Source organism: Catharus ustulatus, chromosome 14 (genome assembly GCF_009819885.2).
Source record: "Catharus ustulatus isolate bCatUst1 chromosome 14, bCatUst1.pri.v2, whole genome shotgun sequence".
Classification (NCBI taxonomy): Eukaryota; Metazoa; Chordata; class Aves; order Passeriformes; family Turdidae; genus Catharus; species Catharus ustulatus.
This window is the reverse complement of record NC_046234.1, coordinates 10,081,502-10,107,673: the sequence shown is the minus strand read 5'-3', so window position 1 is coordinate 10,107,673 and position 26,172 is coordinate 10,081,502. Positions and strand designations below refer to the sequence as shown.

The 26,172-nt window shown below is 36.6% G+C and overlaps 1 protein-coding gene across 5 annotated transcripts in view; it reads right to left on the bottom strand.

Moving 5' to 3' along the window:
* Positions 1–26,172, bottom strand: part of TENM1 (teneurin transmembrane protein 1) — an 817,608-nt gene that overhangs the window by 674,559 nt on the left and 116,877 nt on the right. For 4 of the 5 annotated variants that reach the window (XR_004419458.2, XM_033072761.2, XM_033072765.2 and 1 more), the window contains exon 3: positions 13,751–13,902. The gene's annotated coding sequence lies outside the window, so the exon portion shown is untranslated. Of the gene's footprint in view, positions 1–13,750; positions 13,906–26,172 lie in introns of all 5 variants that reach the window. The other variant, XM_033072762.2, reaches the window with a different exon arrangement.

Sequence of the window (26,172 nt, the reverse complement as noted above, 5' to 3'; positions counted from 1 at the left end):
ACAATGCTTCTGTCCTGCATAATAATTAAAGAGAGTGCATACCCTGAGTCAGAGCACTTGTCCCTGCAGCTGCTATGGTGTCTCTGTCATCTTCAGTGGGTGAAGTTGTCACAGGAGCAGAGAATCCTGGCTGCTTTCTGTGGCCCATTTCCCCTGTATTGACCCAGAATCCACAACTGTAGGACTAGGGTTTTTAGTGGGTACAGATTGTCTCCGTGCTTTCAGCACTTTCAAGGATGAAAAAAACCCATATAGTACCAACCAAACAGTCAGACATGTATTGGCCTATTATTTGTCCTCCTTACAACTCTTGTTCTGCCAGTTTAGTTCTTTATAGACATTCAGACATCCTGTCTTGCAAAGAGAGGACACTTCAGCAGCACAGTGGAAACAAGGCTGTTACAACTTGATTGGACATGCCCAAACTGCAAGGAGGATCATTCATGCCAACAATGTGGGTGATGAGTTGCCTTTGCACACTGAGCTCGGGTAATTGGCGTGTGCAGAACCTCAGTGGTGCCTGGCAGAGCGAGTGGCAGCTGGGGTAGGGAGAGCCACACAAAACTCTGCTTTCAGGAGAAGATTTACTAATGCTATTGTTTTTGTTCTCATATGTTGCTGCCACAGCTGGTGCTCAGCAATTACATCCTTTACCTTATAATTCCATATGTTTTAAGCTCAGAAGATTCATTACTTCTCTTTTAGACTTAGCATTAATAATGAAAAAAAGCACTATAATATTTGAACATATAAAAACAGCAAAGACAGGAGAGAAAAATCAATTTATGGATAAATTACGATCAATTCAGTATGTGGGAGGTCTCAAGCTTGCCAAACTAATAACAAACCCCAGTTCAAGACCTTTTGTTCTGTAATTGCACTTGGAAACTTTTTCTGATTACTCAAATAGACATAAGCACAACCTAAATACCCTAGTTTATGGTTTTCACAGGAGCAATAAGTCCCATATTTAAGTTCTTTTGTCTCCCAGAATAAGGACTGAGAGTTCAAGTTTTCTGAATTGCCTCTTTTTCATGCTACCCCTTAAGAAGAAGAATTAGAGTTGGATTTTTTTGTAATGCTAAGAATGATTACAAATGAACTTTGTACATATTTTTATATAAAATATTTACTTTCTCTTTAATTTGAATGGTTCTTCTATTGATAATCTATTATGAAAGACACAAATATAGCCAAAGTAGAAATCTATTTAAAGTATATTATACTTCATTTAATAAGTTTTTAGGATTCTTTAGATAACGAAAATTTTATGTGGAGAATGCAATAATTTCATATAGTGTTTTTAGAAGCACTTTCGTTTCTTTACACAATTAAAAAAATATTTAAGGATTTACTTTAGCTAAAGTCGTAAGGCTTATGGCAGAAATTTCTAGATTCGATAATAGCACAGGCTTTTATTAGTCTTCATTCTGTGTAAAAAACAACTGAAGGTATTTTTGAAAGTTTGAGGAATTGCAGTATAAAACTTATCATGAAAAGTGGCATTACATTTGATTTAATAAACTAGTGTTAAAAGAAGGGAGAAGGAACCCTGAGCAAAACAGTAAATTTCATATAGGCTCAAAAAAATCTCCATTTCAGTCCACAATGATGCTCATCTGTGTTATCACTTGTTAAAAGAGTTACACAAACAAAGCACAGCCAAACCTGCTGTATTTCCTTCTGAGCCTTACCAAATTACAACACAGATTATTCTCTGTACACATGCAGAGGCAGATTGCATCTATTTTTTTTTAAATTCAAAATACCAGGATTTTGGTCCTTTATTCTTAAAATAAATATGAGAAGAAAGATCTTTCATTTGTTAAGTTCTTATCAATAAGTCCCCACATTTTTACGAGGCATAATGACTCAGATTTTCAGAAAATGGGACTTACTGTTGACATGCATTTTGAACACTAGTGTGTAAACTGCAGCAACTTCTACTGCTTCATAAAATGTAATGACAAATTCTGCTGCTCTACAAACTACAACTTTGTCTTGAGAACACTGTTAAAAGATTGCAAATACGATTTCTTTGTACGTTGAAGTGGCAAGTGGTTAAACTGCAATTTATAAAATGTCACATCACTCTTAATCTCCCAGTCTTCAAAGTACTAGGATTTGATCTGTATTGCAAATAGCACAGGTCAATTTTTCTCTTTGGCATGTGGCTACAAACAGTTGGAGGTTTTGCGCTGAGACCAAAAACGTACATTTTTCTCTGCTTTCAAACAGTGTAAACTGACATCATTTGACTGAGTACTGAGGTGGCACCATCTGTACTGAAGGGTTACAAGAGTCAGATGTGGCTGAATTCACAAGGCTCTCATCTGCTCTGGTTCCAGAGACATCCCCCTGGTCCCAGGCTAGCTCAGATCCCAGGAAGAAGTCTCAGACCCAGCATGGACAGAGTAAAAGATAACAAAAGAGGCTCTTCTCCCCCCGGGGGAATTCCAAGGTTTTAATTTTTGCATGGTTTCCAGGAGAGCAAGGTCAAGGGATAGAGGTATTTTCTAGGGTCAGGGAGGGGACAGGGGAAATTGGATCTCAACCAGCTAGGTATGGCCAGAGGGGAAAGGGGTCAGGCCACAGGACATTACAGGGATCAAGGAATCTACCATTTTCAATACATCTAAGTCAGTGAATTACAACACTCATCTACCATTTTTCATTATCCCCAGCAAGTCCTATAAATAGTCTGTTGTTAGAAGGTGCTTACTGAAACAATATCAAGCACAGGTAGCATGTCTCCTGAATAAAATAACTTTCTTGTAGAGAATGTAAATAACTTTTTTTCTCAGGAGAAACAAAACCAAGTTGCACTTAAATGGGCTGTTGGTCTGCCCACCCTATCCATCAGTGAGCTTATTTTAAAATAGAACCAACAGGACTTCTTTTTCTTATTTTTCAAACAGTCCTACCCCACAATCCACTGGAATTTTCTGAGAAAAAAAAACCACTGAAAATAAACTAAATAAATTGAATGAGTACAGGGGAGAGATGGTTAACACAGCCAGCTCTGATTTGCATGAAGTATTCAACTAGATGCAATCACCAAAGGGTCTTAAATTAAGCTGACACAAGATAAGAGGGAAGGTCCTCACAGGGATAACTAACTAAAAGATCAGGAAGAAAGAGCTGCAATAAATAGTCCATTTTCTCAGTGAAGGGAAAGTACAAGTGGAATCCCACAGGGATCTTTGCTAAGGCCTCAGCTGCTCAACACATTCAGGAATGATCAAGAAAAGAGAATGGAAAGGAGATTGAGTTTGCTACTGAAGACAAGTTTTTCAGGGCAAGAAAACCAATAGTAGACTGGAAAAAAAAACCAAGTTGCAGAAAGACTCTGTGGCACTGAGTGATTGAGGATAAAATGGCAGATGACTTTCAAACCAAACAAATGTAAATAATGAACTTGGAAAAAAAAAAAAAAAAACAAAAAAACAACAAACCATCCCCCCTGCCCCCAAACAAAAAAACAAAACCAAAAAAACAACCCAAAGCAAAACAAAAACACCACCACCAAACAAACAAACCAACCAAACAAAAAAGCACCCAAAAAACCCCCGCAAAAAAAACCTTCAAACTGTTTTAACTGCGTGTACACAGGAATTGATCCCAAGACAGTAACTGTCTTAGGCAACAAAGATCTTCAGTTAAAATCATAGCTCTATGAACTTAACTGTACAGTGACTTCAGAATTATAATCACAGGAAAATCTCAGAAAGTGTAATGCTACTGTATAAAGTTTGCATTGTGTCCACATCATGATTGTTATGTGGTCCCTTCATATGAGAAAAAAAGCATTCGAGTAGAATTTGAAATAGAACTGGACAAAATTTATTAAAGATAACCAATTAACTTCCACAGAAAGAAGATATTTAAAGATTAGGACTCCCAAACTAGAAAAACATCAGACAAGAGCCACTAAAATCATGACAGGCATTAAAAAGGTGAAGGAAAAATTGGCTAGCTGCCCCTTCTATTACAATAACAAGAAACCTTGAAATACGAATTCACAAGTGGAGGTTCAAATCAAATTCAGGCAGACACCATTTCATTTAATGTAAAGATGGACTATGGAACTCCCTGATATAAATATATAATGAATGCTATAAATAGGCGTGAATTCACAAACTTTGGAAAATATTAATAAAACAAAAATCTTACAGGCTCTTAAAACCAAAAAGCCTACACCAGACTCAAGTAGTCCTTTTTCCTCAGATGCCATGAAAGCATCTATCAGAATTACCACAAAGTGTCACCTTCTCACATGCATTCATTTCCACCCATATCTGAGCTGGGATACCAAAGCAGAGGGGCCTCAGTCTAACCTGTTGTGATTATTTCCACAGACAAGATGCCTTTAGCCAGAATGGGCACTACAGCCCATAAAGAATTGCAGGGCCAGAACCCCAAGGACAACAATTTCAAAATCATCTCTCAGCAGGCCTAATTCAGGGTGTGCAATGCTATCCAAGCAGTCTGTCTATCTTCAGCAATTCTTCCTAACTTTGAGTTTTAAAACACTTTGCTAAAAACAAACATTTTATTTTTGGAGAACAGATTTCCATTCTGGTGACAAAAAGAATTTCAAATGAGGAGGAAATAACAAAATGCATATTGATAATTTCACAGTTATTTCTGGGTTCAAAAGTCCTTTATAAGGGAAAGGAAGATTAATAATAATTTCTGCAGAGCAGGAATAAATGGCAGAGCAAGCTGTACACGCACCTAGACTCAAATGGTGGTTTAGTGTTCTGTAAATTGAGCAATGCAGTCTCCTTGGATATACAGGAGAACTTCAGTGAGAGTTAGACCAGAGATTTTATTCCATACACTATAATAAAAGGTGTTTCTCCACCATTCAAAATGATTTATCCTCCAGTCTTACAGCTAGTTTGAACTGCAAGAAAAGTGTCATAAAAGTATGGTGTAAAAAATAGAGGAAAAAATAGAAATTCTGCATCTCAGTTCACCTATGTTACTAACTGGAATGAATTCAAGAGCTTTTAATTATAATTCCTAGTACATTTGAAGTTCCTGTTTACAAAAATGCTGTGGGATTGTTTTTATTCTTCCTTCATGAACAGTACTCAAATCATTTATCTATCTTGCAATTCTATGAAGAGAAAACAAAGGCTACAGTCTTACAAAATACAAATGTATTTGAACTTGAAGATTGACCCACACTTTCTTTATTTGGATTTTAAAATCCTACCAAATGTGTTTTAGTTCTTGGAGCCATGTTTTGAACTGCTATTTGTGATCTAGAACTAAAACAGTTCTGTAAAAGAGGTAACAGTGGGGGCGGGAGGGTGGGATTTAAGTTTTGGGGGTTTTGTTTATTTGTTTGGTGGTTTTGTTTGGTTGGTTTTTGTAGATTTTTAAAATTCAAAACAAAATCACATAATTGCACTTAATGGGTTTAGGCTTACTTATCCTAAATTGAGAATTTGGTCATCTATCCAACTATATCTTAAACAACCTGTTCTCCTTACTGAAAATGACTGTGCTATAATAAACAGAAATTCAGGACCACTTTGGCCATCCATGTGCTGATCAGCTAAGACAACTTCAGAGCATAAGCAATTGTTGGTTGTGAGGATCCAAACATAACAACTCAAGTTGAATATTTTGGGCAATGGGTGAATGTAACCCAGAGATATTCCTCCTCATCTCCCATTGCATGATTAGAAAATGAAAATATTAAAAAAAAATTCACCCCCTCTGTAAAATTATCTGTGGCATCTAAGTGCTAAAAAGTTTGCTAAAAAGGTTTGCTAAAAAGTGCTGATAACATTGTTCAGCTTTGGTTTGATGGTACCTTTTAAAAGGGCCAAAAACATTCAGCCTTGTTCAGAACAGGAAAAAAATCTCCCTTCCACAGTCTATGAATTTTAAATAATTCTGTTCATCATATAACTGGACATTTAGATTCTTGATTTTAGCCTTCAGGCAATAGCTGTTCAATTGTTTTTTAGCAACGTTTCTGACTTCCCTACATGGATTTTACAACTGCATGTTCTGTAACTGGCATACTAGAAGTCCTGAACAAAAATATTCCAAATTTTGCATCAAAGTCATGTTAGAGATAAGATAAAAGTAATGGAGTATATAATGAGAAATGAGCTGAAATTCAAATACTTATCACCCAAATGCCTCTGGCTACCCAACAAACACCCCAATGCAACAAGCCTGTAGGAACAGTAGGGGAATAAGCAAAGAAATTGTCATGTTTCAAGACCAGTATCTTCAAAGCAATAGCAAAAAAATATCTGGGAGCTAAGCACAAGCACCTGAGATGCCAAAATGCTTCTTTAACTTTGTAAGCAGCACAAAGTCCCAGGTAATCCTAACAAGGAGCTCATTACCATGCAGGCTTTGCTTAGATCAGTCAAACCTCCCTAAGCCTTGTTCACTGATCATCTCTGAGCTGTGATGATTCACTTTAAAGATCAAAGTGAGCAGCTGCTTGAAGGAGCTACAACTAGGTCCATTAACATTCCTCCTCCTGAGAAATCATCTTGTACAATGCTCAAAATGCGGCCAAAACCACGGATTCAGAGGATCAACAGGTTAGAAATACATGGCAGTGAGAGAACTGTTCTGGGGTTACAAATACAGGTAAGGAAGGAAACAGATACTGCTCTCATCCCAACTCATTTAACATCAGATGAGGATTCCAAACAGTTTGAACACAGATGGTTATGTCAGAATTTTGTAGCGTAAGAAGAATTTATTGCATTGCTAAGAGGAGCTTAAATTTTACATTCAAATCCTCATGATAATTTATTCAGGAATGTACTCTACCTTTCTGGTGCTGTGTTGCCTTCATTGGCATTAATTCGTTCTTTCCCCTGATATCTGAAACTAAAAACTGAGTGCAGGTAAAAGATTAGAGGGGACAGAATCAGCGTTCCTTTACTGGCATTAACCCTGCCCTCATTTATTTATGGATGAAACTCTGTGGTTTAACAAACACAGGAACTAGCAGGAAAATGAGAGCATGCACACTGATATTTACTGTACAACATTCAAATTGTGAGCTGAAGATGTCATCATTTATTTTGTTGTGGGTTTTTCTAGAGTGACCATCACTGTGGTATTTAAATTATTGTCCAAAAAAAAAAAATTAAACTCCATAATGTTCCTTAAGGACAATTGGGACTGAAAATCTAAATGCAGTGAGTATTATAGTATGATAGAGCCAAAAACGATACATTAAATACAAGTTTCTGATGTTTTGTTGCTTTTTGGTTTTTTACCTCTGGATTCTAGATTGGGGGCAGACAATTATTTTTAAGGAAATGGAAGCTTTAGATTAATTTAATGATGTGCATCTTGATTACACAGTTACTGACAGAAGGAGTGTATTTTTTAAAATTTCCCAGTAAAGTTGGCAATAAAGAATTATTTGGACAATGAACTATTTTCTTTTTCAAAGTAGGAAACACAGCACTTATTCTAAAAGAATTTGATATTGATGAAAGTACTTTGACTTATAAAAGTAAAAATCTGTGGGATTTAAATAATGTAGCCAGCTGACTTGAGAACATCTGAATTAATATTAGTGATATATTATTTCACAGTAAAATTATTCATACTCAGCAGGAAATTGAGTTGTCATAATATGATAGTGTTAAAGAAAGCTTATCTCTTATCTATGCCTACATATGTTGCATGAAATCACTGAAAAGTGGTTTCTTGTGGTGTTATCTAGAACATATTCCATCTATACATGGAGTAATGTCATGTTGGTTATTTAGTACAAATTACTGACTTCATTAACTTTAATAGAAATTCCTACCTGTCTCAATAAATGAACAATGAAGGAGTTCTAGAGAAGTTGCTCCATGATATCATTTATACAGCACACTTAGAGTAAAAGAAGAAAATGTGAGCAATATTAGAACATTTTTTGCTCAGCTTCTGGGAGACAAATCTAAAAAACTGGTACAATAAAGCCCAGCATTCACAAATTGCCAGGGAAAATAATGCCATTTCTGTCCCGTGTAAGTCTGTACTACCTAATTTAAAAAATCTATCCTGTGTACTTGAAATTAATGAACTTGCTCTTTACAAAGTTGTCATTAGATGTATCTATAATATAACTTTTCCTAAAACACAATTTTGGTAAGGAAACAAATGCACTGAAAGGCAAAATTCACAACATACTGAAGATAATAGTGTGGTGATGCCTTGAGAGGCTACCTGTAACAGAGGCTGGACAGTGTTGAAGGAATAAAGTGGGTATTTATTAAAAGCCCTTCAAGGGCTTTTTGGGCAGTACAAGAGCCTGGCTGGGGCTACACCCAAGGTGGATAATTGATCACATGTTTTCACACTTTTATAAGTTTTGGTCCATTTACATATTTGGTTTAATTGTCCAGTTAACAGATTTTGAAGTTCTATCCTCCCAGATTGCTCTCCTCAATTTGCTGTTTACAGTTTTGGGCTTGAAGCTGCAATGGTGTCCTTGTGATTTACCAAAATATGAGTATTGGTCTAATACTGATACTAACCTGCGACAGACAAAAGTCTCTCTAACAATTTAAAGTTACAAAGTGTATGTTTATTCAGCTCTGGCAGCAGCGTGGGGTAGCCCCCTAATACACTCTGCAAAATCACAGGTGGTCACAGAGTCTATCTATTGACAAAAGGTTTAAATAATTACATATTCATAATACCAGCCCCTCCCATCCCCTGCTTCCTATGGTAATTAGCTTGAATGGCTATTAAACAGCGTGGTTGGCTCCTTGAATTAAGTCTGGGGTCATTTTTGTGGGGAGGGGTCTTAAAAGGAGGAAGTAAATTGAGTCTTTCTCACCCTGAATTCTTGACCTTTTCTATTAACGAAAATGGCTTTTGGGGCAACTCCAATTTTCAAAGAATGAGTTTCTGGTTGCAATTGTTCGTGTTCTTTGGACCTAACTACTAGTTTCATCCTTCACATTGCAAGCACAGCTAAGCAAACATAAATTGACAGGCAATCAATTATATTCAGGTAACTATCTCAAGCCCAGTTTTTTCTAACTTTAAACTAAAATCCTAATTTTTTAAGATTAGTGTTTCGCTTGGTTCTCAGGCTGGAAAAGGATTGTTTGGACTACCTAAACTGTGAAGAGAACTTGCTAACACTTACATGAAGCTCAGTTATATACTAATGCAGTACAGAATCTGGAAAATATGAAAGCTAAAACTTAAGGCATCAGTGGGAGTACTTATGCTTCATAATTCAGGTGTTTCTGGCAAATGGCATTTTCATCCTGAAGAAAAAAGTCAAATTAAATTAGGATTTGGAAGAGGTGTATGATAGAATTTCTGTTTTTAAGGGTTGCTTTTCAGTCCTTGATGCAACAATTTAACATGATCCCAATCTTGTTATTTTCTTCCAAATAACTAAAGCACTCACTAAAAATGTGAAAACGCAGGAAGAACTTTTACCTAAGCCATCTGTTAGACAATCAGTTTTGCTTTACTAGGTAAAAAATATTTATTTGTATCCTATAAACTGCTTTTGAGTGAGCAAAGTCATCATTATAATTATATTTGACCTTCACTGCTTATACTTCAGGATGAATATTCACAATTCAGAGAGTTGATTAAAAATACACAATGATACAGAAAATTGAAAACTGTTTGAAAATAAAGATAAACTTTTATTTAGTAAGTAAAGCTCCAGGTGCAGCTGTTTCTTAGAAAAAAAAAAGACTTATTTTGAAATATCTCTGCTGTTATAATGATAGTAATTATTTTTTTCTGTAATTTCCTGAATTTGCAAGTCCCTTGAATACTATGGTATAAACATACTGGTAAAACTGCATCTGTTGAAAAAACAGTTGCTCCATAGATTAGCCTGAAGTGTAAGGTGGTATTTTGCAAATCTGATAGGTTTTTCCTGATATTAAAATCAGTGTATATCACATAAAATTAGTGTACATCACACATAAAGACACATAGTTTGTTTATGCCCCTGACTTGGGTTGCAGTACAGGATGTGACCAAAAGTATGTATTCTATCACCATCTGCTGAAACCAGATGGGGCAGTGATCCTTATCTTTTCCGCAACCCATCCTTCCTCCATGAGATATCTCCTGTTAATGAGCCATTAAGTCCCACTGATAACTGATAAAATTACATCATCCCATTGTGAGACGCTCCAGTCAGGGGGAAGAGCCAAGCCTTTCCTACCTAGATAAAAACTGAGATTTGGAACACCAAAGCAGCCTTCTTTCCCTACTAGATTCCAGAGGAAAACTGGACCTTTCCACATCATCACTGGACCTTCAGAGGAAAACAGCACCCTTCTACAGCACCACTGCTTCAACTGAATCACATCTGTCACTGCAGGAAGATGCAGCCCCATTTAATCAGAATTTTACCAACACTGACTGACGGGGTGTCAAGTTGTATTCTGACTGTGTCAGTGTTTTGGGTTTGTTCTTTGTAGTACTGTATTTCTATTTTAAATTTCCTAGCAAAGAACTGTTATTCCTAATTCCCATATCTTTGCCTGAGCGCCCTTTAGCTTCAAAATTATAATAATTTGGAGGGAGGAGGTTTACATTCTCAATTTCAAACAGAGGCACCTGCTTTCCTTAGCAGACACCTGTCCTCCAAACCAGGACAGTGCCTCTTGAAACGTTGCTACTAGCTCTAATACAGACCCCAAAGCAACACTAAAATAGCTGGTTCTATATCTTTTAACAGATTTAAAATATATTAGTGAGATTATCTATTTGTCTATTTGGGGAGGCTTCTGATTGTTTTATAATGTTGTTACTTTAGCATTCACTGTTTATGATAAACTGATAGAAGATCTACAGCCAAAGAGCTTAGTCAGAACCGGCATCTCAATAACGCTATTCACTAAATAAACCAGAGAGACAGTGCTTGTCCTGCAAATTGATACCTGCACATTATGTACATTCTTTCAAAGCATGGTGCACTCACAGGAATCTAACAAGGAAGCAAACAACTGAGTCAGATAAGATGTCTGCAACAGTCTGCTCTTTATAGGGAAAAGAAGGGTTGAGTTAAATTCTCTTAGGTAGCACAGCCAAAGGTAGAGCTTATAAAGTATTTTACCTATAGAATAATAAACTGTTCTAAAAAGCCATTTCCCAGCTTATTGTCACAGAAGTCTTCTATCGATCACAGCAAAACAACACTGTGATTGATCCTTCTTGTCTTTGCTATTTCCAATATGCTCATAAACAAAAAGTCCAGATACCATTTATGAGGAAGATAACAGGATAGCATGCTTGAGCCTAGGATACTAAATATATGAAATTCTATAAAACAGAGTCCAACTTCTTCACATCTACTGGTTTTACTGCAAAGAACAAGCAGACTATTTAAACAGCATTGCACATAAATATGTTGCTTGATAAACCTATCAATATATACACTTCTTTATTGAATCATACTGATTTTACACATTTTTTCATCCCAGCCTTAGGAGAATAGCAGCTGTCATATTTATCACCTCAGTATTCAATGCTGCCTTCTGTTATTTCAAGTCTTACCTACTTTTCTAGCAGGCAGTGCTCCAGGTCCTATATTTATGCTTGCCCTTGATCTTCACAGTGACAACTGGGAAGCCTTTATTTCTCTTTAGAATCCAGCTTTCCTGTTGACACATTCTGTGCAAATGCACAATCTTTTCTCTAAATAAAATCAGTCTTTGCTTGATGGAGCTTAGCACATTAGCATGTAACTCAACAAAAAGTGGACATTTGGCAAGGAAAGGAGAACAGGAAAGGCCACAGTTAAACTGGTGCTTGCCAAGACAACAGAATAAAGTTTGCATGCCATGTAGTCAGCACCAAAGCAGCTGCTTTACTCTTTTACATCATGGGAATTCTGTACTTAGTCTGGAGAACTGATGTAAACACACACTTTTCTTTCTGGTATTGTGAACAACTTCATTGAGAAAGTCATGAACATCCTGATAGTTCTGCCATGTCAGATGCTGCTACATGATAGGACAAAGCATCTTCATCAGCAGTGTTTTGCTGATGTCTTTCTCAGAACTTCCACTTTTTTTGATTCTTTGGGTGCCATGGTTAAGAAAATGAATTTTACATTGAAAAAGCCATCTTCTTGTTATGTGAAAAGAAGGAATACAAGAAACAAAGAACAAAAATGACCTAATATTTGCCAACATTACTGATTAGGATGACACAGAAAATTAAGCAGTGATGCAAGTAGCATCATCTAGAATTGGTTCTGATGCAATGACAAATGTATTTTTCTTTTTTGTTACTGATGTCCCACTTGGGCATATGCAGTGTGCTCATGCATCTACTATCATTAACACACTCAAAACAGGAAAAAGCAACATTTACATCAAACCACAGCTACAGAATGACTTTGGTTTCAATGGTAAGGGACAAAGCAGCCAGAGCTTCATACAAATTGTGTGAAATTATATATGGCTTTGGGCACTACCAATTAGCTAGTGAATGGGATGTCTTGTTATTTCTATCATTCTATCAATCCAAAATCCATCCTTGTAAACACATTTGAAGCAAAGAGAGTGTAGAAAAAGAAGCTAAAGGAGGTAAAGATGAACTGAGTAGAAAAACTAAATAAAACTCAAGTCAATATGGAGAAGAATTGACTGCAATCTTACCACAATTTAACTTTTTCTATTGAATGAAGTACTCCTTGTAATCTGAGGTCTGTTATTGCAATCCTATACTTTAGAAGTTACAGAATTGACAGAAATTATGGCCATACTCAATTCTCCCCCAAAGCAAATTCCTTCATTTCTAAAATTAAATCTAGAGGCAAAACGCCACTTTTCTGCAGCACTAGTTTAATTTCATGATGTCTTCTATTTTACTGCTCTTTTCCCCAGTAAAATTTTATCTGTTTTAAACTAAAATTAACTAAAACTCCAACATTTCCCCGCGCACCCCCAAACCAGGTATGAAAAGGACTGCAAATATTCATTTTATACAAGGATAAACTCTTGGAACTGGAAAACAATCTGAAATTTTGTCAATATCATTAAGTCAATTTACAGAGACTTCCAGCTGCATTCTGATGCATCGATGACCTTTCCAGAGAAAGTAATCTATATATTTTCAGTATGTTTATTTTTCCTGTAAAACGGAAACATCAGTCTATTCACCCAGCACAAACTATACTTCTCATGACAGAGGCCTGTCCCAATCCAAAATAAATTGCAGAGGTGTGCGGACAGAAAGGAGAGAGCAGTATCTGACTTGTGGAGAATTCTGTCCCAAGGAGCAACAGGCAATGCCTAGACATCCATATGCTATTACTAAAATGGCTGGAACAAAGGTCAGTTGTGGAACTGACACTGGCTCAGAAAACCAATCCTTTTATGGCACCTTTACTGTTTTGAATTTAGAATTGGACCAAAATATTGTACTTTATCAGTAATTAACCTTGAGATTACTTCCAAGCACTACAAGCAAAGAAATGCTTCTTTGAATGTTCAGCTAAACTCCTAAATCTAATTTTCAATTTGTCTTCATACTGCTCAGCTTAATTTTCAGTACATATTTTGAGTAAGTAGTCTTTGCTCACAATAACTTGTATATATACACATAATTTGCATATTAAATCTTATTCAGAAGTAACTTTGAAAAATGTCAGCTCTGTACGAACCAGTCTACAAGGAGAAAACTATTGATTTAATTCTTAGCTCTAATAATTCACTGTCTTTTTATGTCCACATTTTTCCCAGACTTTAATCTGATGCCATACCTGAGACCAGGCGATTCAGAGCAAAATCTTGCTGTAGTTTCTTCTTTTAAACCAATTTAATTATTAATTGGAAAATTCTTCCCTTTGTGAAGATTCAGTGAAGCCTCTCTCCATCTCCTGCAAGCTCAGCTGAGGACTGTGGCAGGACTATGCTGCTGTAAAGAAAATAACAGATGAAAACATTTTTATTCAAATCTGAAGAATAAATTGGACTTGCAACATAGCTGCAAAATATACCAGATGTGTTCAAAGCAGTCAGTCACTGTTCCAAAACAATGACTTCTGCATTAAATAGTACTGTTTAACCAAAAAATTAATGATATTTGTGACCCTCCAGATTCTGCAGTAGCCTCCACTTCTGGATAGCCCTTCACATAAAAAATACTTGTTATTACTAACACTGAAATATAGCATATATTTATGAATAATAGGAAAACAATGCATAAAAGCAAGACACACTATAAAGAAAAATTCTATAGCAGATTTTTTCATTAAGAAAATATCAAGAAGGAAAATAATCAGTTGTGTGCTCTACCAGGCTAAATCTACTAGGACTCCATGTGGTTTGCACCAGTACACCTGCAACATCAAAGTCCCCTTCTCTGCTTCATGATAACGAGGATTGCATCCATTAATTACTAGATTTGGAATTGGGCTTAAGAGACATCAGTTGGCACAAATTTTGAAGGTCAAGATATTGTCTGAAAACAGATTCTCTTGCATTAATGTGTTTATATAACACAGATTAACTAGGCTGCAAGATATTGAAAAATGAATAAAGGTTGTCTAGGAACTGTGAATGAGGCGACTTTGCAATTCTCTTCTACATAAGAAAAAATGAAGCTTTGTTTTCATTTGCACTATTGTTTTCTAAATTTTTTTTCACATGCATTAGAATATTTTTCATGCTATAAGAAATAAATATATTCAGAACAGCTACAAAACATCGCAAAGAATTACTGATTTCAAGCAGATAGAATGTTCATTATTTCATCCAACAACCAGCATACTTAGGATCAGGAACAAACCATAAGTATTCCCAATGCATTACTTTATTTCAGCTGCCCATTTTCGTGAAAAAATAGAATATGGTTTCATCTGCTCCAGAACTCATCCATAGTGATATATAGGGAAAAGGAATTCAGTAAGCAGAATGTGAGAAGTATGTATTTCAGGCATCATAACTTAGACGAGCTTATTTGATAGGGAAAAAAAAAAATCAAGAATTTTACTAAGATGTCAAGTTGTAGCATGTGTAACATGGTAACAACTAGAAAACATCAGGTGAATGCATTGGCTTTTCCCCCCCCTTAATTTCAGTAAGACCCACATAGAAAAAAGTACTGCTTGCTTGTTTTACCAAATGATACCTGTCTTCTTGCTATCGAATAATAAAAAAATATTCACAGAAATAATGTTTGTGTGACTGCTCTTGCACACACTTTCGTGAAGCAACACCTCTTACAAAATCTAGGACAGAGGTGACCAAAAATAATAGACTGATTTTGGTCAGAAAAGGCTTTTAAAGGCAATTTATTCCAATGTTCAACTAGATCACATTACTCAGGGCCTCAATCTAACCTGGCCTTGAATGGTGCAGGGGGTGGGGGAGAATCTAGCACCCCTCAGCTCCAGCCCTCTGATGCTTTTGTCACCCTCCTCTGGACCTGCACCAACCCGTTAACATCCTTCCTGTGCTGGGGACCCCAGAGCTGGATACAGCACTACAGGTGGGGTCTCACCAGAGCTGGGCAGAATCTTTTCCATCCCTGCTGCCCACAGGGCTCTGGATGCAGCCTAGGATACGTTTGGCTTTCTGCACTGAGTGCCTGTGGCTGGCTCATGTCCAGCCTCTCACCCAGCAGCTCCCCACATCCTTCTGGGCAGAGCTGCTCTGCATCTGTTCATTTCCCAGCCTGGACTGCCAATGGAAGTAGCCACACCCCAGGTGCAGCATCTTGCATTTGGTCTTAGTGAGATTCCTATGGGGTCACTTCTTGAGTTTGTCCGGTCCCTCTGGATGTCATCCTGTCCTTCAGGTGTGCCAGCTGCACCACACAGCTGGGTATTGTCTGCAAACTCGCTGAGGGTGTGCTCAGTCCCGCTGACTGTGGCACTGATGAAGACAGTAAAGAGTCCTGGTGCCAGTGCAGACCCCTCAGGGACACAACTTGTTACCAGCCTCCATCCAGACATTAAGCAGTGGACCATTGCCCTTGATGCAACCGATTCCTTATCCACCAAAAAGTCCACCCATCAAATCCACATCACTGCAGAGAGAAGGATGCTGTGGGGGACTATGTCAATGCCTCACAGAATTGCAGTCAAACATCCACAGCCCTTCCCTTGTCTGCTGATGTTGTCACTCCATCAGACAGGGTCACTGGGTGGCCCTGTCCTTGGTGAACCTCTGCTGCTGTTTTCAGTCACCTCCCCGTCCTCCCTGTGCCTTAGCAGAGTGTCTGGGGAACTTTGTTCCCTGATCTTCCCAGAGACAGAGGGGAGGCTGACTGGCCAGTAAATCCCAGGGTCTTCCTTTCTAGTGAAGTGATAACTTTCAAAGTGACAAGCTTCTCTTAGGAACTTGTATAATATATTGCCTAAACTATTTACAAAAAACAAAGCCAAAACAAACAAAGCAAAGGATACTAAAAGGTTAAATTAACAAGTTTGAAATATTTTTGGTCAAATTCTGTAAGTCTGAAGTGATACACTAGATTATTTGCAAATTTTTTCTGTTTCAAACCCCCAAACAACTCTATCTACCATCTCCCTATCTATTTTTCCACTCATACCTATTTCCAGTGCCATTTTCTTGAGGTCAGCTTAGACATATATAGAATATATATCATTTCAATCTGAGTAACAAACTATAAGACATGAAACAGCTGATGGAACTAGTAATTTGTCTGTACAATTGACCTTTCAGTGCTCCATCTATTTCATATTTGTATTTAATCACATAGCCAGGGTTATTCTCACTGAGTTACTCTATAAGCATTTTACAGGTTTGTTCAAATTGCTACCATAGTTCTTTTCAAATCAAGTTTTAAAATATTCTTGAATTCTTCACCAAATTTAAAAATTGCAATATTCCATGGTGTTCTGAAGTGGTATATTCTTTGCTACACTATAATCAGTGATATGGACTATTTACAGTTTTGAAAACAAAATAGAGGGAATTAAATTAATCATTGCTTAATTGGCCCTTACTTCTCCATTAAAAAAATACTGGAATGTCACTTTTAGCATGAACAGTTAGGAAGTCATTCAACATAAAATCTGAAATACTTCTGCTTACACCTACTATGAGATGTTCTCACAGATCATGTGGGAGGAAACCCAATTCAGTGAGCTCAACTCCACCACAAAAGTGACCAATACTGTCTTTATATCCACCACCAGAAATGCTGTGTTTAAAGAGTTGTTCTGAAAAAAGGAGAGAGAGAAAAAAAAAAAAAGGAGAGAGAGAAAAAAAAAAAAAAAGGAGAGAGAGAAAGAGAGAAAAAAGGAGAGAGAGAAAAAAGGAGAGAGAGAAAAAAGGAGAGAGAGAAAAAAGGAGAGAGAGAAAAAAGGAGAGAGAGAAAAAAGGAGAGAGAGAAAAAAGGAGAGAGAGAAAAAAGGAGAGAGAGAAAAAAGGAGAGAGAAGAAAAAACCCCCCTATAATTTATCTGAAATAAGTTCTGTTTGGAGCTACAAAGTTTCTTTCCAGAAAAAAACTCAACATTTTCATTAAAACAAAGCAACTTGAAATCCTAATAGTGGAAAAGTTCTTGTAAATTATGAAAATAATTTATTTTCTATAAGAAATACTTATTTTCATAATAAGTTGGTATTTTTTCCAAGTTAGTTACAGTATCTTTCAAAACACAAAGGATAATCTGGCTAGCACTTCTGAGGGTGATTTTTCGTAGATACAGATGTAGGTTCACAGGAGTGAGAGAAAAAGAATGAGCCCTATGTCCACAAGTAGCTCAAAGGAGGACTTCTCAGTAAGTTCTGAGAAAATGTCAAGTGTACTCTTAAATGCTTTGTCCATAGGATAGAAAACTATCCAGACTGAAGTATAAACTGTACACCTCTCAACTTCCTAGCTTTACGCTAGTAAATCTCCATTTATATCTTTGGTAGCTCACTAGGAAAGGGGTCTTCTTTTTACACCAACTTTCATGATTTTACAATATATATAGCAAAGCAGCTTGAATAACATTTTTGAGGCGGGAAATTGGAATTTGAAGTGTCATTGTTCTGGAAACCTTGAGATTTCTTGGAGTAGCACAATATTTCTTCCATCTGTTTTGCTTCCTCTGCTCATACAAGGGACCACGTTGCTGTGGTAACTGAGTTCCAGGATGACTGCAGAGCTGTTTGCTGCCACTGTGCAGCAGGAGTACCGTGCTCCTTGAAGGAGGAAGCTGTCATGATAACACTGAATTCCCGAAACAGAGAAACTCTCAGGTTAACCTGTTTATCTGTATCATCTATATCTATATCATCTATATCTACCTCTATCTTCTCTATATCTATATACATCGATATCTATATCTATAATCATATCTAATATGATTAACTGATTAATCATATACGTGGTTTGATAAAGAACACAAAAGAACAAGAACTGAAGTTAAGAAATATGGGTAATAGCCTCCAATTTAGGCTGATTATTCAGCCTGTGCTGTGTCAAGAAAGAAGTTCACCTTTCTGTTTGCAGGTTTCTCTTTAACAGCTCTCAGAGTCCTTCCTTCATCATATTACCTCCATTTTATATATACTTCCCAACAACTTATATTAATATGAAGCTTCAGGACAAAATCCTCACCTCCCAGAAGTCAGTAAGTGTTTCATCACTCAGCTTCCTAAGGCCATGATTTAATTGCTGGGAAAGGAAAGACCAGTCTACAGAATATGCAGGTGTCACTGCTGTAACTAATGTGCTCTCCAAGGTAAACAAAATCCTGAAAACAGCTTACTATTAATCTAGCATTCCCTCAAAAGAGCTTGTGTTCATTAAAATTGCATTGAGACATCACTTATCAATTTGGCAGATCTCATTTAGATTTTTGCCTTTAAAATCTAATCAGTATCTTCATCCCAAATCATTTTTATGCTCCTTCCTCATTACAAAAACTGCTATTTTCAACTTAGGCAGTTTCACTACACAGTTATATTTCATTAGACAGTAAAGAGATGTGAGATTGGGGTAGTCTATTAAAGAAAACATTAAACACAGAGCTTGGTTTCTGAGAAATAAAGTGTTCTACAGGACTCCTAATGGCAAAGATTGCTGAAACCATAACCCTAACAAAAATTTAGGAACTATACCTTAAAATATAAAAGTAGGTTTAAAAAGCATTGTGTTTGAAAGAATTCTCAAATACATTCAAGTGGAATTACAGCCAATCTATAATTAGATCACACCTATTTTTCCTGTGTAAAAGCCTTCTAAATTAAGAGTAGCATTCAAAGCTCAGGTATCTTTTGACACCAAAGGCTGATCATACATCCACTTTACTGGGATGGGTGAGGTGGGGATGAAGAATGAGAACACCAGAAACCCAGAAAAAATATAAAGCATTTTGGACCTGACAGCCATCTCAGAGAGTAATGAACAAAGTCCTACTGTTTTCATCATTGCTTGAAGATTATGAGTTTGCTGAGACAAGTTGAAATTCCCCTGAAAGTCTCATGAAACAAACTTTGTAGGACATTATAGAAGAGATACATAACTGCACTACACAGCAAATACCCATTACCATCTTTTGGTGCTCCTCTGACTGTATGATACACATCTAAAGATAAACACAATAATTTTGTTTAACAGCAAATAACTGGTTTATTTTTTGTTCAAAAAGTCATGCTTCAGTTCAATTCACCTATGTTAAGAGAAACAAAAGCAAACAGCAGAGAAGATCAATGTAAAAAACCCCAAATCCCATAATGACACTGTAGAGGAGACACTATTCAAACTGAAGTCTGACTGAGTGAAGAGTGATAATGGGTCCATCAAGCTCAAGGCCAAGATTTTAGATAATAATGAGATGCCAAATGTTCAAGTATTAACTTCTTTAAAAGACTGATTTTCAAACAGCACCAAGGGCTAGGTGAAAAAAGTCCAGGTTCTACAGGTTTATTTCTGCTGTTTTGAATACAGCAGGAGATCAGGGCATTTGCCCAGCTTGCACCCTATCAATATATATATATAAACTATAAACCAGGAATAGACCTGCAAGTTCACATCAGCAAGACTGCTAATGTTTCATCTTTGGCAATAATATTTTATTTTCAAGGAAATAATACATTCCCCTCAATGTTACTTTATGGAAAACAGGAAAACACTAGCATTAAAATATCACTTTCCAAGGATAAAACAAACTAAGCCATAACACTGCTTGAATACAGGTGAAAATATGCACAATATAATATTTTAGATATGCAAGGGATACTGCTGATATATCTGCAGCTCAGAGAAAATTTACAGCACAAACCTTGCATGAGTCAGTGTGATGGTTGCTGTCAGCTACAAAAATTATCTGCATTTTACGCATCTACCACATGCAAAACACTCCTGCAATGATCTCATTAAGGAGGCTATGCCATATATCAAAATAATGTTATACCTACAGCAGCCTATGGATACTAAAATATGCCCTTCCTGCTTATTTTGTACACAGTGAAAAATGAGACACTCATGGGTAAGCTTGCTCATTAATTCTGATAGATAATTGAGAGTACATGCTTGATACCACAACTTAAGTATCTGAAGCCATAAAAATATAAATGTTCTAAATGTTTGTGAAAAAGAAAGAAAGAGAGGAACAGAGACAACAATTATTTTAACTACACAGAATTTTAAATGGGCAGTTATTAACTTGGTGGTGAGTAGCTGAGAAGAGCGATGAAAAATTTCAAAAGCTTTCTTGAACAGTATCTAAAAATAGGGCTGAAACAGAAGAAACACTTTTTCAGTAGTTCTGAGCTTACTTCTTCCCTTCTTTGTTGAAACACTTCTATTTATTTTAAAAAGCTGAGGAAATTCGACATACATATGAAAGAATTGAGAACTGTCTTGTACTTTTTCATGATCTTGAGTAAATCAGCATTCATTAAGATGGGATAAAACTGAAGAGAGTAACTCCTAGAAGTTTTCTCTCAAAAAGACACAGTCATCCCAGGGGTGCCTTATACGACTGAGATCATTCATATCTCAGTATCTTTGTGCAACAAGGATATTCCTCACCATTTGTAGTTAAGGTTCTGTGCACAGCACAGGGCACAGCTTCATTTCTGCACAGGAACACCCTTTGAATAGCAACATGTTAGAATGGCCCTTTGAGTACCAGCCACCTGCAAGAGCAGCTTTGGCAGAACTGCCTCTTCATTCCTTAATCAAAAGAGAAAAGAAGCCCCCATTCAAGGCAAAAGTTCATGGGCAAAAGTGTCCAAAGAAAAGATCAGTAGCAACAGGAAAAAACCTGTTGCCATCAGACATAACTAAAGCATTTCTTGGAACAGCTTTGTGTCTAGAACTGATCCTCCTCCTCAAGAACCAAATGAATTCCTCTCCTCCAATTTTCCTTTGCTTTATAAAATCTATACTTAATCCACTCTGTTCCATATTTTCCAAGCAGCACCCATCGCACTGTTCATTCAAAGGTCAGGCCAACGCATATGCAATTCAGAACAGCAAACATGAAAACATTTGTCATTAATCATTATAAACCCTAAGTGTAAACATAAATAGTTACCTAGAAAAGACATTTCATTTCTTAGGAAAGGAGGTGGTAGTGGATGCTCACCAGAAATGAGTTGCAGCTAGTAAAATAATTTGAAAATTTATACACACAATCAGTGCTCCAGCCAACAAATAATGTATGCAATTACTGCTCCTGGTAATGTGCCTGCATGCCTAATTCTGGGAGCAGCATGCCCAGTGCTTTCCCCTTAAAGTGGGTTGAGCAACTGGTCTGTATTTTAATGGAGAGAACCATATGCAATGAAAGCAGAACTTCAGGAGACAAGCCACAAATTCAACTTGTTCTTGATGCCAGAGTAATAATTATAGTGAAATGGAAAAAAAGCCCAGTACACACCTACTATAAACAGATGGCTAATAAAAATTTGGGGAGCTCTTTCAGTACAGAAATTGAATATTCCTAAAAGACACCTACATAACAAATGCTTGGACATGTTGTCTCCTTTTATGGGCTACTTAAAGTTGTGCCCTCTAGCTCAGGAGCTGAAGTGCTTTTTCTTTTATTAACGATTATATGCAGAAGTTTCAGAATATGTTTATACTAAATATTAAGCTTTATAATAGAATGTTTCAAATATTCTCATGAAATACGGGTCGTAGATATTAACTACTAATGTGACATACTCTAACATGGTCATGAATTTTTATGTTATTGATCACAGGTTTCTGGTTTACCATCATTAAATAAAGAATACTCTTGATCACATTAGGAGTTTACAATATATATGATAAGCTTGGTCCACTGAGATTTACTCATGCCTGGAAACATTTGTTTTGTTTTGTACTTCCATTTGAAGACAAGAACAAATATTTTCATTTGCTCAAAAATGCTGACAGGTGAATCAATGTTTCAACATTCAAGTAGGTCAGTCCATGTTGCATTATTCAGTGTATCAACTTGACACTTCTCAACAATAAAATATGGTCTAATAAAAATTTGAAGCGATACAAGCAAATATATTTTTCTTGCAGAAGTAAAGCTGCTTTAATTTGAAATTGTCCCTCCTCCATCTATAAGAAGAATGTGAAATATTAAAAATTAATTACTTTTGCCTGCCTATCTTCTTCATCCCAGTTGATAGCAGAGCAAACACAAGACATAAGGAGAAGTGCAGCACAATTGACAGTAGATTTAAAGAGACATCATCAGCTTCAAACATTGCCAAGTACAAGCAAAAAGAATAAAAGCTATTTCAGGTACCACAAACTGCCTGAAGTGTGCCTATCAATTTAGAGAGGCAAACCCAAGCCATTTTCTGCTTCTTAGAATGCTTTTTTACCCTGTTTGTGTTTGAAAAGTTGTGCCCTTAAGGGAAATGCAGTCTCAATGTTCCACATTATCCGTACACAGAAACACTTGACAGCGGGGAAAGTAAACAAAGCAAAGCTGGCACCTCTCACCTGTCTCACTAAAAGTGCTACCTAGAGTTACTAACAGGAAGCTGGATATTCTCAGGAAGTGTTTATCAAATAGTTGCTTCTGAATACAACAAAGGGAACTCAAAAGCATATTCCTACAAAAACTCGGTAATGTGATTTACACAAAAAAATGCCCTTATACCCTCTTTTGAGAATATGCTATTCTGTCACAGATTTCTGACACCAAATATCTACCACAGTTTCCTACGTGGAAAGAAAAGATATTTTCAAGATTGCAAACACAGACCCTAAACAGTTTCTTAGGCCACGTGCTAAGGTGTACTTCTTTGGAAAGAGAAGAGCCAAATCCTTTTCCAAGGGAAAAAAAAAGAGCAAGTTTAGTATATAATTAAAATATAATCCTGTCATTTTCAAAAACAATAACCCCACCACCCCAAAAAACAGGCCAAACAAAACACCAAGAACATCTTAGTGTTTTATGAATAATCAATTATTAAGTAAATCATTGAGCAAGGTGTTTGTACACAGCGTCAAACAATTTATGGAGTAACCAGCCTTAAATTCTACGTTTTGGCACTGGGGAGGATAAGCTTCACAACTTTACGCCTGTTCATTCATCTGTATGTGCAAGCAATCTGGTTATTCAGCAATATCTACACACATGCTTAAAGCTAAATATACCTGAAAATATCTTTGCAGATGGAACAGCCCATAATCAGAGTTGCAGTTGCAGGATATAATAGAAGAAAAAGCCTACAGCCTCTTAAAGCAATATTTGTATTAGACATTAGTATAGATTTATCCAAGAATGGAGAAAGAAAAGCTAAGTCTTTCGTTGTATTAAATATTACCTCCCCATTAGCAGCATGTTCCTGGGCGGTGGTTTTGACCCCTAACAGATGCGATACAATAGATCCAGCTCTTCCCTGCTACACTTCATAAAACCTCCAAAGTGACAAATGGGTCAGAACAGACTCGAGAGAAGAGGGAGGACTGAGACACTACAGGTAACACAATGGTTGCATTTATTAAAAAATCAACCAACCAACCCCTCACACTCAAACTGATTACAATAATAAGGTCATAACAAACATCACTTCTGTCAAATATTTAACTGCACAAATCACAAGACATTTTACCTCTGATCACATTTCAGATTAGCCACACTATGATAATTTTTAAACTTTCTGATCAACTACATCTTAACAGATTTAACATATGAACAGACTTCACTGCTCTATTTGTTCTCCTCCCTGTATTTACTAACGACTTGCTCTTATTAATTTTTCAAAGCAGTCTCTTGTTTCTCTCTTTCCTAGGTCAGTTATCTCAGTGATTTAGAGACTCAAAATGCAGCATACGTCCATCACGTTGTCACACAGCACCAAACAGGGAGCATCTAAAACACCCTGGCAGTTCTCATTTCCATCCAGGTGATTCTAATTATGTTACTGAGACAAATTTATCCCGTACCACCAGGCAGGAGTTGGCAGTGCCAGCACTGGAAAAGAAAAATAACATTTGTCTGAGGTTTTTCATTTAGGTTTTGTTCATCTTTTCCCCCACATGGTTTCCTTCACTAATGGCAGTGGAACAGATGACAAAGAAAGAAAGAAAATATGATGACACATCAGTTACTAATTTTGTTTATTTTTGTTATGCCTTTAGAACACACAGGAAAAAAAAACATTGTTTTTGCTATTGAAATGTGATTCTCCATAGAAAACTGACTAAACAGTGACACCATAGGGCGCTGTGCCTATTCACGCTAATTAATTTTCACCTAAAAATATGTAGCACATTAACCATTTCAACTGCTACCCTCTACAGAAAGAATAGACAGCAGCATATATTGGATGTATCAGGCAATGACACCTTTATAGGACTGAATATTTTTGTAGAGGTATCAACAGGTCCCTGTACAGTGCAACTCCACAGTCCCATTCCTCCATTTCTTACAGTCATTGTATAAAAACTGTTACATTGTTTTCTCAATCAATACTTCCCAAAACAGCAAAATAGCACTGAATGCAAATTAAGTTGAGGAAGCTGAAACAGATCTAAGTTCAGAGACAGCAAAGTTGTAAGGGGATCATTAAAATGTTGCTGACAGAGAGGCAAAGACACGTTTGTTTTCCAGCACGGATTCTTTTTTTGGGGGCTTTTTTTTTTAAATTTACAGCACAAATTATTTGCATTCATTTTCACTTTTAGGGAGAAAAACAATCAAGTTAAAAGTGCTTTTTTTAAGAACAGATGTTAAAAGTACTTCTGGAGATGGAGACAGAAGTACAGATTAAGTTCTATATTTTTAAAACAGTTTTGATAGCTAAATTTATGTCCAACCCATTAATTTAAATGTCTGTTATAATTACAGCTTGATGATGTCTCCAGTAGAATTTATGAGTCCAGAATCACATTAGTGTTTATTACTTTGATTTTAGTAATGAATGGATCCCAAATCAAGGCTTATAGACAGTTTTTTGGTTTGTTTGTTTTTTTAAAGTATAGACAAACATTTCTCTCATTGTAGCTTATTAATTTTTTGCCATTTCAATGGAATTTTCAGTTCTTACTTGCTTAGGTGATAGTAAAAGGTGGTTTTCCACAGGCTCAACATCCTTCAGAGACACTTCAGTGGTATGTCTTATCCCATTGCCAGTTTAACCAACTGGACAATTTTTTCAAACAACTTCAAGTTCAGTAAGTCCCTGAAGTGACCTCTGCATTGTTGTTAGGATACTGCTGGGAACCAAGAAAACAGCCTTGTTCTCAGGCTACTCAAGGACAAAAAATTATAACAATGATTAAACACCTGCTGGAGACGTGAGAGACTTGATATTTTCATAGAAACATGTTTTAAAGAGGTGTTGCCTTCCTCACACCAATCAGGTTGTGTCTGGGTCTCGCTCCACAAACTGCTCTATGTAAGTGTGGTGTTTCTTTAGATAAAGGCTTTTTACTTCTCCACTACACAAAGGAACTTGCTGCTATATTGCATTAGTCACTCTCATAGCCCAAAATGCAACACTGCATGCCTGAGCCTGCCCTGCTGAAGAGAATGGGAAGCTTGGAACTGACTTCAGTGGACCTCAGAATTCACATGCTGTGCTGGAGGTCAGGAAAGCTAAAGTTCAGATTTGGATCAATAAATTCAAACCATCTTGTGAAATCATCAGGTCCAGTTGAATACTCGCCTTTAATGATCAGAAAAGGGATCCCTGCTCTAACTAGACATCAAGAAGTATAAATACAAGCTTTTGTTTGCATCTGGGCGCTTAAGCTGCAG